Below are 14285 nucleotides of genomic sequence, written 5' to 3'. Positions count from 1 at the left end.
CTACAATATTCTTTTGATTAGTTTAAATTGTATTATAAGTTTTGAGGTAAAACTGGTAAAAATAACATTATATTAGTTTCAGGTGTACAACATAATAATTTGATCTTTGTATACAAGAGAAAGTGATCACCACCATAAGTCTAGTTACCATACATCACCATACAATCCATCCCCTTTACCCATTTTACCCCATTCTCTTCCTTTTCCTCTGTAACCAACAATCTATGAGTTTTGTTTTGTTAGCATGTTTTGTTTTTTTTATGTTCTACATATAAGTGAAATCATGTGGTATTTGTCTTTCTCTGTCTGACTTATTTTTCTTAGCATAATGCCCTCTAGGTCCAACCATGTTGTCACAAATGTCAAGATTTCCTTCTTTTTATGGCTGAATAACACATTTCATTGTGGGTGTGTATATATACATACATACCACAACTTCTTTATTCATATATCCATCAAAAAACACTTAGGTTGTTTCCATATCTTAGCTATTGTGAACACTACTGCAATGAACATAGGGGTGTGTGTTTATCTTTTTGAATTAGAGTTTTGGGAGATTTTTATGGGATAAATACCCAGAAGTAGAATACCTGGATTATATGGTAGTTTTATTTTTAATTTTTTGAGGAACCACCATACTGTTTTCCATAGTGGTTGCACCAACTTACATTCTCACCAATAGTGTAAGAAGATTTCCTTTTCTCTGAAACCTCTTCAACATTTTTTATTTCTTTTCTTTTTAATAATGGCCATTCTAACAGGTGGGAGGTGATATCTCATTATGATTTTGATTTGTATTTTCCTAATAATTAGTAATGTTGAGAATATTTTCATGTACCAGTTGGACATCTGTATGTCTTCTTTGGAAAAATGTCTATCTGGATCCTATGACCATTTTTATTCCTTTTTTTTTTTGCTGTCGAGTTGAATACGTTCTTTAATATTTAGGGTATTAACTCCTTATCAGATATATGATTTGCAAATATTTTTCCCATTTTAGGTTGCCTTTTTATTTTATTGATGGTATCCTTTCCTGTGCAGAAGCTTTTTAGTATGAAATAGTCCCACTTGTTTATTTTTGTTTTTGTTGCCTTTGCTTTTGGTGTCAGATTCAAACCATCATCACCAAGGCCTAGGTCAAGGGACTTAGCACCTATGTTTTCTGCTAGGAGTCTTAAGGTTTCAGGTCTTACATTCAAGTCTTTAATCCATTTTGGATTAATTTTTATGTATTGTGTAAGAGAGTGATCTACTTTCTTTTTTTTTTTTTTTTTACATTTTATTGGAGTATAATTGCTTTACAATGGTGTGTTAGTTTCTGCTTTACAACAAAGTGAATCAGTTATACATATACATATGTCCCCAGATCTCTTCCTTCTTGCATCTCTCTCCTTTCCCACCCTCCCTATCCCACCCGTCTAGGTGGACACAAAGCACTGAGATGATCTCCCTGTGCTATGTGGCTGCTTCCCACTAGCTATCTATTTTACATTTGGTAGTGTATATATGTCCATGCCACTCTCTCACCTTGACACAGCTTACCCTTCCCCCTCCTCATATCCTCAAGTCCATTCTCTAGTAGGTAGGCATCTTTATTCCCGTCTTACCCCTAGGTTCTTCATGACATTTTTTTTCCCTTAAATTCCATATATATGTGTTAGCATACAGTATTCGTCTTTCTCTTTCTGACTTACTTCACTCTGTATGACAGACTCTAGGTCTATCCACCTCATTACAAATAGCTCAATTTCATTTCTTTTTATGGCTGAGTAATATTCCATTGTATATATGTGCCACATATTCTTTATCCATTCATCCGATGATGGACACTTAGGTGGTTTCCATCTCTGGGCTATTGTAAATAGAGCTGCAATGAACATTTTGGTACATGACTATTTTTGAATTATGGTTTTCTCAGGGTATATACCCAGTAGTGTGATTGCTGGGTCATATGGTAGTTCTATTTTTAGTTTTTTAAGGAACCTCCATACTGTTCTCCATAGTGGCTGTACCAATTCACATTCCCACCAGCAGTGCAAGAGTGTTTCCTTTTCTCCACACCCTCTCCAGCATTTATTGTTTCTAGATTTTTTGATGATGGCCATTCTGACTGGTGTGAGATGATATCTCATTGTAGTTTTGAGTTGCATTTCTCTAATGATTAATGATGTTGAGCATTTTTTCATGTGTTTGTTGGCAGTCTGTATATCTTCTTTGGAGAAATGTCTATTTAAGTCTTCTGCCCATTTTTGGATTGGGCTGTTTGTTGTTTTGTTATTGAGCTGCATGAGCTGGTTGTAAATTTTGGAGATTAATCCTTTGTCAGTTGCTTCATTTGCAAATATTTTTTCCCATTCTGAGGGTTGCCTTTTGGTCTTCTTTATGGTTTCCTTTGTTGTGCAAAAGCTTTGCAGTTTCATTAGGTCCATTTGTTTATTTTTCTTTTTATTTCTATTTCTCTAGGAGGTGGGTCAAAAAGGATCTTGCTGTGATTTATATCTTAGAGTGTTCTGCCTATGTTTTCCTCTAAGAGTTTGATAGTGTCTGGCCTTACATTTAGGTCTTTAATCCATTTTGAGCTTATTTTTGTGTATGGTGTTAGGGAGTGATCTAATCTAATACTTTTACATGTATCTGTCCAGTTTTCCCAGAACCACTTATTGAAGAGGCTGTCCTTTCTCCACTGTACATTCCTGCCTCCTTTATCAAAGATAAGGTGACCATATGTGCGTGGGTTTATCTCTGGGCTTTCTATCCTGTTCCATTTATCTATATTTCTGTTTTTGTGCCAATACCATACTGGCTTGATTACTGTAGCTTTGTAGTGTAGTCTGAAGTCAGGGAGCCTGATTCCTCCAGCTCCGTTTTTCGTTCTGGAGATTGCTTTGGCTACTCAGAGTCTTTTGTGTTTCCATACACATTGTGAAATTTTTTGTTCTAGTTCTGAGAAAAATGCCAGTGGTAGTTTGATAGGGATTGCATTGAATCTGTTGATTGCTTTGGGTAATAGAGTAATTTTCACAATGTTATTTCTTCCAATCCAAGAACATGGTCTATCTCTCCAACTATTTGTATCATGTTTAATTTCTTTCATCAGTGTCTTATAATTTTCTGCATAAAGGTCTTTTGTCTCCTTAGGTAGGTTTATTTCAAATATTTTATTTTTTTGTTGCAATGGTAAATGGGAGTGTTTTCTTGATTTCAGTTTCAGATATTTTATCATTAGTGTATAGGAATGCCAGAGATTTCTGTGCATTAATTTTGTATCCTGCTACTTTACTAAATTCATTAATTAGCTCTAGTCATTTTCTGGTAACATCTTTAGGATTCTCTATGTATAGTATCATGTCATCTGCAAACAGTGACAGCTTTACTTCTTCTTTTCCAATTTGGATTCCTTTTATTTCCTTTTCTTCTCTGATTTCTGTGGCTAAAACTTCCAAAACTATGTTGAATAAGAGTTGTGAGAGTGGGCAACCTTGTCTTGTTCCTGATCTTAGTGGAAATGCTTTCAGTTTTTCACCATTGAGGACGATGTTGGCTGTGGGTTTGTCATATATGGCCTTTATTATGTTGAGGAAAGTTCCCTCTATGCCTACTTTCTGCAGGGTTTTTATCATAAATGGGTGTTGAATTTTGTCAAAAGCTTTCTCTGCATCTATTGAGATGACCATATGGTTTTTCTCCTTCAATTTCTTAATATGGTGTGTCACGTTGATTGATTTGTGTATATTGAAGAATCCTTGCATTCCTGGAATAAACCCCACTTGATCATGGTGTATGATCCTTTTAATGTGCTGTTGGATTCTGTTTGCTAATATTTTGTTGAGGGTTTTTGCATCTATGTTCATCAGTGATATTGGCCTGTAGTTTTATTTTTTTGCGACATCCTTGTCTGCTTTTGGTATCAGATGATGGTGGCCTCGTAGAATGAGTTTGGGAGTGTTCCTCCCTCTGCTATATTTTGGAAGAGTTTGAGAAGGATAGGTGTTAGCTCTTCTCTAAATGTTTGATAGAATTAGCCTGTGAAGTCATCTGGTCCTGGCCTTTTGTTTGTTGGAAGATTTATAATCACAGTTTCAATTTCAGTGCTTGTGATTGGTATTTTCATATTTTCTATTTCTTCCTGACTCAGTCTTGGCAGGTTGTGCATTTCTAAGAATTTGTCCATTTCTTCCAGGTTGTCCATTTTATTGGCATAGAGTTGCTTGTAGTAATCTCTCATGATCTTTTGTATTTCTGCAGTGTCAGTTGTTACTTCTCCTTTTTCAATTCTAATTCTATTGATTTGCATCTTCTCCCCTTTTTTCTTGATGAATCTGGCTAATGGTTTATCAATTTTTTTTATCTTCTCAAAGAACTGGCTTTTAGTTTTATTGATCTTTACTATCATTTCCTTCATTTCTTTTTCATTTATCTCTGAGCTGATCTTTATGATTTCTTTCCTTCTGCTAACTTTGGGTTTTTTTTTTTTGTTGTTCTTTTTCTAATTGCTTTAGGTGTAAGTTTACGTTGTTTATTTGAGATATTTCTTCTCTCTTATGGTAGTACTCTATTGCTATAAACTTCCCTCTTAGAACTGCTTTTGCTGCATCCCATAGGTTTTTGGTCATTGTGTTTTCATTGTCATTTGTTTCTAGGTATTTTTTGATTTCCTCCTTGATTTCTTCAGTGATCTCTTGGTTATGAAGTAGTGTATTGTTTAGCCTCCTTGCGTTTGTATTTTTTACAGTTTTTTCCTGTAATTTATATCCAGTCTCATAGTGTTGTGGTCAGAAAAGATACTTGATATGATTTCAATTTTCTTAAATTTGCCAAGGCTTGATTTGTGACCCAAGATATGATCTATCCTGGAGAATGTTCCATGAGCACTTGAGAAGAATGTGTATTCTGTTGTTTTTGGATGGAATGTCCTATAAATGTAAATTAAGTCCTCTTGTTTAATGTATCATTTAAAGCTTGTGTTTCCTTATTTATTTTCATTTTGGATGATCTGTCCATTGGTGAAAGTGGGGTGTTAAAGTCCCCTACTATGATTGTGTTACTGTTGATTTCCCCTTTTATGGCTGTTAGTATTTGCCTTATATATTGAGGTGCTCCTATGTTGGGTGCATAAATATTTACAATTGTTATATCTTCTTGGATTGATCTCTTGATCATTTGTAGTTTCGTTCTTTGTCTCTTGTAAAAGTATTTGTTTTAAAGTCTATTTTGTCTGATATGAGAATTGCTACTCCTGCTTTCTTTTCCTTCCCCTCACTTTCAGTCTGTATGTGTCCCTAGGTCTGAAGTGGCTCTCTTGTAGACAGTGTATATACAGGTCTTGTTTTTGTATCCATTCAGCCAGTCTGTGTCTTTCAGTGGGAGCATTTAATCCATTTTCATTTAAGGTAAATATCAATATGTATGTTCCTTTTCCCATTTTCTTAATTGTTTTGGGTCCGTTATTGTAGGTCTTTTCCTTCTCTTGTGTTTCTTGCCTAGAGAAGTTCCTTTACCATTGGTTGTAAAGCTGGTTTTGCGGTGCTGAACTCTCTCAGCTTTTGCTTGTCTGTAAAGGTTTTAATTTCTCCATCAAGTCTGAATGAGATCCTTGCTGGATAGATTAATCTTGGTTGTAGGTTTTTCTCCTTCATCACTTTAAATATGTCCTGCCACTCCCTTCTGGTTTGCAGAGCTTCTGCTGAAAGATCAGCTGTTAACCTTATGGGGATCCTCTTGTATATTTTTTTTTTTCCTCTTGTTGCTTTTAATATGTTTTCTTTGTGTTTAATATTTGATAGTTTGATTAATATGTGTCTTGGCATGTTTCTTGTTGGATTCATCCTGTATGGGATTCTGTACTTCATGGACTTGATTGATTATTTACTTTCCCATATTAGGGAAGTTTTCAACTATAATCTCTTCAAATATTTTCTCAGTTCCTGTCTTTTTCTCTTCCTCTGTGACCTCTATAATTCGAATGTTGGTACTTTTAATGTTTTCCCAGAGGTCTCTGAGATTGTCCTCAATTCTTTTCATTCTTTTTCCTTTATTCTGCTCTGCTGTAGTTATTTCCACTAGTTTATCTTCCAGGTCACTTATCCATTCTTCTGCTGCAGGTATTCTTCTGTTGACTTCTTCTAGAGAATTTTTAATTTCATTTATTGTGTTGTTCATCATTGTCTGTTTGCTATTTAGTTCTTCTAGCTACTTGTTTAACATTTCTTGGATTTTCTCCATTCTATTTCCAAGACTTTGGGTCATCTTTACTATCATTACTCTGAATTATTTTTCTGGTATACTGCCTGTTTCCTCTTCATTTATTAGGTCTGCTGGGTTTTTAGCTTACTCCTTCATCTGCTGTGTGTTTCTTTTTTTTCTCATTTTGCTTAACTTACTGTGTTTGGGGTCTCCTTTTCACAGGCTGCAGGTTCGTAGTTCCCCTTGTTTTTGGTGTGTGCCCCCAGTGGCTAAGTTTGTTTCAGTGTGTTTTGTAGGCTTCCTGTTGGAGGGGACTGGTGTCTGTGTTCTGGTGGATGAGGCTGGATCTTGTCTTTCTGGAGTGTGGTACCACTTCTGGTGGAGTGTTTTGGGGTTTCTTTGGCCTTATTATGATTTTAGGCAGCCTCTCTGCTAATAGGTGGGGTTGTGTTCCTTTACTGCTAATTGTTTGGCATTGGGTGTCCAGCACTGTAGGTTGCTGGTGGTTGAGTGTTTCTTGGTCTTAGTGTTGGGATGGAAATCTGTGGGAGAGCTTTTGCCGTTTGATATTATGTGGAGGTTTCTGGTGTATCAATGTCCTGCACTCGGCTCTCCCACCTTAGAGTCACAGGCTTGACACCTGGCCGGAGCACCAGACGCTGTCAGCCACATACCTCAGAAGAAAAGTGAGAAAAAAATAAAGAAAGTAAAAACTAAAATAGAATAAAATAAAATAATGTTATTAAAATAAAAAATGAAAAAAATGATTTAAAAAATTAAAAAGCATTAAAAAAGGGAAAAAAAGAAAGAAAAAAGAAGAGAGCAACAAAACCAAAAAACGAATCCACCAATGATAAAAAGCACTAAAAACTGTACTAAAACCATCCAACCAACAAAAAAAAGGACAGATAGAACCCTAGGATAAATGGTAAAACAAAGCTATACAGGCGCAATCACACAAAGAAGCATACACATATGCCCTCACAAAAAGAGAAAAAGAAAAAAATATATATATATAAACAAAAAAAGGTCAAGAGCAACCAAATCATTAAACAAATCTACCAATGATAATAAACTCTAAATACTAAACTAATATAAACATAAAACCTGAAAGAAATTAGATGCAGAAAGCAAATCTCAAGTGTACAGTTGCTCCCAAATTCCAGCATCTCAATTTTGGAATGATTTGTTGTCTATTCAGGTGTTCCAGAGATGCAGAGTACATCAAGTTGATTGTAGAGTTTTAATCCACTGCTCTTGAGGCTGCTGGGAGAGATTTCCCTTTTCTCTGTTCTCACAGCTCCCGAGGTTCAGCTTTGGATTTGGCTCCTCCTCTGCATATAGTTCCCCCTCTCATGTCTGTTTTTCACCCAGGCAGTAGGGGGATAAAGGAGCGGCTGATTAGGGGACTGTGGCTCACTCAGGCTGGGGGAGGTATGGGTACAGAATGCGGGGCGAGCCTGTGGCGGCAGAGGCTGGCGTGATGTTTCAACAGCCTTAGGCGTGCCATGCATTCTCCGGTAGAATTTATCCCTGGATCATGGGACCCTGGCAGTGGTGTGCTGCACAGGCTCCTGGGAGGGGAGGTGTGGATAGTGACCTGTGCTTGCACATAGGCTTCTTGGTGGCGGCAGCAGCAGCCTTAGCATTTCATGCCCATCTCTGGTTTCTGAGCTGATAGCCGCAGCTTGCGACTGTCTCTGGAACTCCTTCAGGCAGTGCTCTGAATCTCCTCTCCTCGCACACCCTGGAACAATAGTCTCTTTCCTCTTAGACAGTTCAGACTTTTTCCCGGACTCCCTCTCAGCTAGCTGTGGTGCACTAGCCCCTTCAGGCTGTGTTTAAGCCACCAACCGCAGTCCTCTCCCTGGGATATGACCTCCGAAGCCAGAGCCTCAGCTCCCAGTCCCCACCTCACCCCAGCGGGTAAGCAAACAAGCCTTTCAGGCTGTTGAGTGCTGGTTGGCACCGATCCTCTGTGCAGGAATCTCTCCACCTTGCCCTTTGCACCCCTGTTGCTGTGCTCTCCTCTGTGGCTCTGAAGCTTCCCCCCTGCCAACCCTCATCTCTGCCAGTGAAGGGGCTTCCTAGTGTGTGGAAGCCTTTCCTCCTTCACAGCTCCCTCCCACTGGTGCAGGTCCCATCCCTATTCTTTTGTCTCTGTTTTTTTTTTTTTTTCTTTTTTCTCATGCCCTACCCAGGTACGTGGGGAGTTTCCTGCATTTTGGGAAGTCTGAGGTCTTCTGCCAGCGTTCAGTAGGTGTTCTGTAGGAGCTGTTCCACATGTAGATGTATTTCTGATGTATTTGTGGGGAGGAAGGTGATCTCCACGTCTTGCTCCTCTGCCATCTTGAAGGTCTCTCCTGATGTGGTTAATGTTAATGAGATGTTGATCCACTCTGCATCTCTGGAATAAATCCCACTTGATCATGATGTGTGATCCTTTTTAATTTACTGTCGAATTTGGTTTTCTAATATTTTGTTGAGAGTTTTTGCATCAATATTTATCAGGGATATTGGCCTGTAATTTTCTTTTTGTGTGGTTTTCTTGTCTGGTTTCATTATCAGGGTTTCAGTCCTCTAAAATTGAGTTTGGAAACATTCCCTCCTCTTCAATTTTTGGAAGAATTTTAGCCAGCTAGTTTTCAAACCTTCTTTGAATATTCGGAAGTATTCTTCAGTATAACCAACTGGTGGTAGACTTTTGTTTGTTAGGGATTTTTAAATTACTATTTAGATCTCCTTACTAGTAGTCAGTCTATTCAGATTTTTTATTTCTATATGATTCAGTCTTGGAAGACTGCATATTTCAAAGAATTTATTCATTTCTTCTAAGTTGTCCAGTTTGGCACATAATTGTTCATAATAATCTCTTACAATCTTTTGTATTTCTGTGGTATCATTTGTAATACCGCTCTCATTTTAGGTTTTACTTATTTGAGCCTGCTCCCTTTTTTTCTTGGTAAGTCTAGTGAAAGGTTTGTCAATTTTGTTTATCTTTTCAAAGCACCAGCTCTTGGTTTTATTTGTCTTTCCTAATGTTTTCTAAGTCTTTATTTCATTTATTTCTACTCTGATCTTTATTATTTCCTTTTTTTTTTTTTTTTTTTTACTAATGTTTCCCTTCATTTTTTCTGGTTCTTTTAGGTATAAAGTTAGATTGTGTATTTTGATTTTTTCTTGTTCCTTGAGGTAGCCCCGTGTCTGTAGGAACTTGCCTCTTAGAACAGCTTTTGCTGCATTCCATAGGTTTTGGAATGCTGTGTTGCCATTTTCATCTCACAATAATTTTTTTTCCTCTTTGATTTCTTTTTTGACCCATTGGTTGTTTAGTAGCATGTCTTTTTATTTTGATGTATTTGTGATTTATCCAGTTTTTTTCCTAAAATTGATTTTTAGTTTCATACTATGTGGTGAGAAAAGATTCTTGGTATAGTTTCAGTCTTCTGATATGTTTTGTGATCTGTCATGTGTCCTATCTTGGAGAATGTTCATGTGCACTTGAACATGTATATTCTGCTGAATCTGGATGGAATATCCTGTATGTGTGTATTAAATCCATATGATCTAATGTGTCATTTAAGCCTAATGTGTCTTTATTTTCTCTCTGAATTGTCAATCCATTGATGTAAGTATGGTGTTGCAGTCAATTTCTCCCTTTAGATTTCTTGATATTTGCTTTATATATTTAGGTGCTCCTAAGTTGGATATATATATATTTACAAATGTTATATCATTCTGCCGGATTGAAGTAAATGAGTGGAAAAGTTCTGTGTGTGTCCTTACATGTGAAATAACTCTCTTGAGGCAACATATAGATGAGTTTTTTTTTTTTAATCCATTCAACCACTGTATGTATTTTGATTAGAGAAGTTATTCTATTTACATTTAAAGTAATTATTGATAGGTATGTACTTATTAACATTTTATTACTTATTTTCTGGCTATTTTTGTAGTTTGTCTCTGCTCCTTTCTTCTTCTCTTGCTCCTTTCCCTTGTGCTTTGATGACTTTCTTAGTGTTATGTTTAGATTTCTTCTTTATTATTTTTGTGTACCTACTGAAGGTTTTTGCTTTGTGATTAACATGATGTTCACATATAACAGCCTATATATATATAGCAGTCTCTTTTAAATTGAGAGCAAGTTAGGTTTGAACATATTCTAAAAACTCTACATTTTTACCACTGCCATCCACATTTTATGTTTTTGATAGCATATTTTTCATTTTTAAATTTTATGTGTCATAACTAATTATTGTAGTTACAGTTAATTTTACTACTTTTTTCTTTTAACCTTAATAATAGCTTAATAAATGGTCAGTCCACTAGTTTTATTGTGTATTTACCTTTACCAGTGAAATTTTTACTTTCTTTTGTTTACTTGTTACTAGTTATATCTTTTCTTTCCTTTTTTTTTTTTTTTTTTTTTTTTTGCTGTATGCAGCCTCTCACTGTTGTGGCCTCTCCTGTTGCAGAGCACAGGCTCCAGATGTGCAGGCTCAGTGGCCATGGCTCACGGGCCCAGCCGCTCCATGGCCTGTGGGATCTTCCTGGACCGGGACACGAACCCATGTCCCCTGCATCGGCAGGTGGACTCTCAACCACTGTGCAACCAGGGAAGCCCCTAGTTAGTGCCTTTTCTTTTCAGCTTAAAGAAGTCCCTTTAATATTTCTTTTAAGGGTGGTTTAGGGATGATAAAATCCTTTAGCTTTTGCTCATCTGGAAAATTCTTTATCTCCCTTTGGATTCTGAATGATAACCTTGCCAAGAAGAGTATTCTTGGTTGGAAGATTTTTCTTTTCAGCAATTTGAATCTATCATGCCACTCTCTTCTGGTCTGCAAAGCTTCTCTTGAAAATAAGCTGGTAGTCTTATGGAGGTTCCCTTGCACATAAAAAGTTGTTTTCCTCTTGCTGCTTTTAATATTCTCTCTTTCACTTTTGACATTTTTATTGTAATGTGTCTCTCTCTGGGTTTGTCTTATTTGTAACTCTCTTGTCTTCCTGGACCTAGATGTCTGTTTCTTTCCCTAGGTTAGGAAAAATTTCAGCCATTATTTCTTTGCATAAACTTTCTGCCCCTTTTCTCTCTCTCTTCCTTTTTTGTCATCCCTATCATGTGTATATTAGTCTGTTTGATGGTGTCCCGTAAATCCCTTAAGCTGGCTTCACTCTTTGTCATTTTTTTTTCTTTTTGCTGCTTTTACTGAATGAATTCCATTATCCTGTCTTTGAGTTTGTTTCTTTTTTTCTTCTACTTGATCTAGTGAACACTTTTACTGCATTTTTTCAGTTCAGTTATTGTATTCTTCAGCTGTCTGACTTTAGTTTGGTACTTTCTTATATTTTCTATCTCTTTGCTGAAGTCCTCACTGAAGTCTTCATCTGTTCTTCTCTCAAGTTTGGTGAGCATTTTTATGACCATTATTTTGAACTCTATATCAGGTAAATTACTTATCTCCATTTCATTAAGGATTTTTTTTTAACCTTGCTCTTTCTTTTGAAACATATTCTCCATTTCCTCATTTTGCTTGCCTCTCTGTGTTTCTATGTATTAGGCAAAAGAGGATACCTCACCCAGTCTCAAAGGAGTTCTATTGTGTGAGCAGTGAACATTATTGTTTGACCTTGCCCTAGCTCTTGGTGGTCTCTCAAATTTTTGTGACTGTTTAAGCAGTGTGGTTTATTCTTGATAAGTTCCAGTTTTTGAGGTTGGGCTAAGCCCTATCAGTGTTCAAAGGTAGGGATCTCAGTCAGCCCTTAGTTTCAGACTGATTTGAAGCCAGACTCTCAGGCAGCAGCTTTAAAGTATGTAAATATATATAGTCTGGTGGGACCACTGTTGTTATCTTTACTGACCTCCAAACCAGGTAATTTGGAGGTGACAGTTGCAAAAGTCAGGGCTGTAGATGAGTGTATATGCTCTTTTCTTGGAGGTATTGGTGAGCTGTAGCAAGGCCTGGGAGGGTGCAAAGATGACATTCCCCTAGCCTAGGTTCCCTGAGAGCTCCTCTGTAACCCCTAGATGTGTGAAAAGCCTGAAGCTACTCCTTGCACTGAGGCTCTAGGACAAGAAAATGGGCCTTTTTTAGTGGAGAACTGGGAGTGTGTTTCAGTCTGCTATGTCATGGGGGTGGTAGCCTGCCAAGAGCTGTGATGCCTAATTGTTTCAGTCTCCTGAGGCCCAGAAATGCAGGCCTCCTTGGCCACCAGGACCAGGTACTCAAGGGGCATCACCTGTATTGATGGTCTGCACCCACGGGCTTCATTGGGGCCACAAAATAGTGTGGGTTATGCTAGCAAGGAGAGGGAACACAAAAATGGCATCCATCAGTGCCTCTGTTTCCTGACGATCTCCAAAGAGACTCCTGTGCCCCTGGAAGTTGTTTTAAGATTGGCTAATGAATCTTCTGCCTATGTGGTCTAGGTGTTTTTCAAACTGCTGCCTTTTCTCTGAGTCTTAGGGTGAGTTAGTCTGCATGTGAGCCCTTTAAGAGCAGAGTTCTAGTACCCCACAGCATTTTTGGGTCTCCTGAACCTAAGTCCTACTGGTGTTCAAAGCTAGTGGTTTTCTGGGCTAATTTCTCCAGGTCCCAAGTGTTGGGTGTCTGTGTGGAACAGACTCCCCGTTTCTCAGGGAGAAGCTCTGTATTGTGGGATTCCTCCCGTCCATGGGTCACTGTGTCAGAGATGGGGTTTTTGATGAGACTGAATCTCTGCCTCTCTTATGTGTCTCATTGTGGCCCTTTTATCCCTTGTTGTGGAGAAACTCTTCTGCTAGTTTTCAGGTCTTTTTCAGAGGGAATTGATCCATATGTAGCAATAGATTTGGTGTGTCCATGGGAGGAGGTGTGTTCAGGATCTTTCTACACTGCCATTTTGAATCACCTCCTGAATTGTAGTATAATTTTAAAGAATGTTGTATAGAATTTATTTCTTCAAGGACATTTTAGGTGTTTGTCACAATTAAATCGATCTGGTTTTCAGTTAATACATCAGTGTAATATTTGTAGTTTCTTTGAAAACATCTCTTATTTCATTTATCTATTTGTCTAATGCTAATACTTGACACCTACCTATACAATTTTTATTGCTAGTCAAAGTACTCTATTTAACTGTTTGAAATGAATCAGTCTCTTTAAAGACCCAAATACTTTTCTGTTCTTGATTCACATATACCCCAAAAAGGTTTACTCTATTGTATACCAGTTTTGTAAGTATTTTCAGTTATAGTCTAGACATTCTTTTTTTTAAGGTTCCTTGAGGGCATTATTCTAAGTGAAATAAGTCAGACAGAAAAAGATAAATACTATATGATCTCACATGTGGAATCTTAAAACAAAACAAAACAACAACAAAACTGGTTATTTATTCTTGAATAGATACATATTAGCATTTATTGGGATGCCTGATTCAAGTTGCAGATTTAGCTTGTGTAGTTCTTTATCTAATTTGAGTTAAATGACATTGATTTATTTTAACTTACTTTTCCCTTCGTTATCATGTTGCTTTTATTAAATTGCATTTCTATTCATTTATGGGTTTTCCTTTTAGTTTCTGTCTTTTGCTAGAAGCAGTAGGGAAGGGGACTGGGTGTGTAATGGCCTAAATAATTATTATCTCAAAGCCACTGTGGGTCTCTGTCCAGCCTACTAAATTGAAAATAATTTTCAAAGCAGAAAACGAATTTGATGGCTGACTTCTGTACAATTATTTTTTCATGTGGAGGCTCGCCCTAAGAAAAGTAAAGAAAAAAAAAAGATCAAAGTTAAGTGGAAAATGAAGACATAATATGCATAAATGAATTGGTTACTCTTCAGCTTGTTTAGATAGTGAAAATGATTTCATATGTATTAAAGGGTTTGGAGATAAATTAAAGATTAACAAGTGAAATTTCATTGTGTAATAATTTACATGATAATTTATGATATGATTTATTCAATGAATATAATTATGGATATTTCACTATATCTTTTTTGAATACTTAGCATGTATTCATATTGCTGTAAATGAAGACATGGCTACTAAAAGGAATATTAACTACCCTCAGGAAATTTTCAGCCCTTTAAAAGGTTTTATATTTTAGAGTTCTTATATTTTCT

The 14285-nt window shown here is 36.8% G+C and overlaps 1 protein-coding gene across 7 annotated transcripts in view; it reads left to right on the top strand.

Annotated features, from left to right (window-relative positions):
* The window catches only part of KCNT2 (potassium sodium-activated channel subfamily T member 2), a 354895-nt gene that overhangs the window by 105757 nt on the left and 234853 nt on the right, over positions 1–14285 (top strand). The gene's annotated exons all lie outside the window — the stretch shown is intronic.

This window comes from Mesoplodon mirus, assembly GCF_964341445.2.
Source record: "Mesoplodon mirus genome assembly, chromosome: 3".
Taxonomy (NCBI): Eukaryota; Metazoa; Chordata; class Mammalia; order Artiodactyla; family Ziphiidae; genus Mesoplodon; species Mesoplodon mirus.
This window is presented reverse-complemented; position numbering and strand designations above follow the sequence as displayed.